This window comes from Galeopterus variegatus, unplaced genomic scaffold, assembly GCF_000696425.1.
Source record: "Galeopterus variegatus unplaced genomic scaffold, G_variegatus-3.0.2 Scaffold12837, whole genome shotgun sequence".
In the NCBI taxonomy this organism is placed as follows: Eukaryota; Metazoa; Chordata; class Mammalia; order Dermoptera; family Cynocephalidae; genus Galeopterus; species Galeopterus variegatus.
The window spans coordinates 33,386-35,371 of record NW_007738948.1 but is presented as its reverse complement, the minus strand read 5'-3'; the positions used below and the strand labels follow the sequence as shown (position 1 = coordinate 35,371).

Genomic DNA, 1,986 nt, shown 5'->3' with positions numbered 1-1,986 from the left:
TGGCTGAGCGAGGTGCGGGCGCAACGCCGAGGGTTGCAATCCCGTTGCCGGTCCCGGTCCGGTACGGGCGCGACACTGAGGGTTGCGATCCATTGCTGGTCACGAAAAAAGACAAAAAGGAAGAAAACAAACAAAAAAAGAAGAGTGCAACAGCAAGAACGTAGAGAACAAAGAGCCCATGATATTGATGCTACAAATCCAAATCATGAAATAATGTATATGATCAGAGACTTCAGAGGAAGCTTGAATTAAAGACCATTAACAACAGCTGACCCTATTGATGAACATAGGATATGTGTTTAAGAAAATGATCACTGAATTAAAAGAAAAACCTCAAATGAAAGATCTTGATGTAGTCACAATCCCTAGTAAAGATGTTATGATGATACATGAACAAAAGAAAAAGTAGGTTTAACAAGGTACCTGGGAAACCAAACATTTTGTTTTGATTATGCCTTTGATGACTCGGCTCCTAATGAAATGGTTTGCAGGTTTACTGCTAGACCACTAGTAAAAGCTATATCCAAAAGGGAAATGGCTACATGCTTTGCTTATTGGCAGACGAGAAGTGGAAAAACTCATACTATGGGTGGTGACTTTTCAGGAAAGAACCAAGATTGTTCTAAAGGAATTTATGCATTAGCAGCTCCAGATGTCTTTTTAGTGCAAAAGAAGCCAAACTATATGAAGGTAGAACTTCACGTGGATGCAACCTTTTCTGAAACTTATAGTGGAAAAGTGCTTGACTTGCTAAAAAGGAAAACAAGATTAGAAGTCCTAGAAGATGGACAACAGTAGGTTTATGTGGTGGGACTACAGGAACAGTAGGTCAAATGTGTGGAAGATGTACTGAAACTCACTGACATAGGCAACAGTCACAGAACATCTGGTCAAACACCTTCAAACGCATATTCATCCTGAAGCCATGCAGTGTTTCAGATTATTCTTAGAAGGAAAGGAAAACTACGTGGCAAATTTTCTTTTGTTGATTTGGCTGGAAACGAAAGAGGAGTTGACTCTTCCAATGCGGACAGGCAAACTAGGCTTGAAGGTACTGAAATTAATAAAAGTCTTTAGCACTCAAGGAGTGCATTAGAGCTTTAGGTAGCAATAAACCTCATACTCCTTTCTGAGCAAGTAAAGTCACTCATTCCTTCATAGGTGAAAACTCTCATATCTGCATGCTTGCCACAATCTATCCAGGAATGGCATACTGTGAAAATACTCTTAATACTTTAAGATATGTGAATAGGATGAAAGAGTTAACTGTAGACCCAACTGTTGTGGGTAATGTTCATCCAATAATGCACCATCCACCAAGCCAGACTGATGACACAGTGGGGTGTGGGGAATTCCTGTCAGAGAGATGATCTTAAACTTCTTTGTGAGCAAAACGAAGAAGAACGTTTCTCCACAATGTTTACTTTCCACAAAGCTGTCGCACAAATGGCAGAAATGGAACAACAAGTTGTAGAAGATCACAGGGCAGTGGTCCAGGAATCTATTCAATGGTTAGAAGACAAAAAGGCTCTCCTAGAGATGACCGAGGAAGTAGACTATGATGTCGATTCACAGGCTACACAACTTGAAGTTATTCTTGAGCAAAAAATAGACATTTTAACTGAGCTGCGGGATAAAGTGAAATCTTTTCATGCCCTACAAGAAGAAGAAGGAGCCAACAAGAAAATCAACCCTATGAGACCCCATGCTCTTTAAATTGTCATTTGCTGCTAAAGGATCCCCAGAATCCTAACCCTCACTATTGTAACATGCAATGGTTCAGCTGTAAGGGAGTGTGAAGTTTTAAGTGTTTATGGAAAATGTCTTTTCCTTCACCTGAATGACATTTCAGTTTTGTGAAACACTCCTTTGTCTACAAAACTCTTCTAGTCCAAGAGGCGCAACCAAGAATTGGGATTAGTGAAGCATTTTGTTTCATTTACCCAAGTAGTGATCTACTTTTGGAGATCCTTGCCAATCGTATTT

At 40.0% G+C, this 1,986-nt stretch overlaps 1 pseudogene; it reads left to right on the top strand.

The window, feature by feature from the left end:
• The first annotated feature begins 138 nt into the window (after positions 1-138).
• On the top strand, positions 139-1,716 carry LOC103581345 (annotated as a pseudogene).
• Positions 1,717-1,986: the final 270 nt, after the last annotated feature.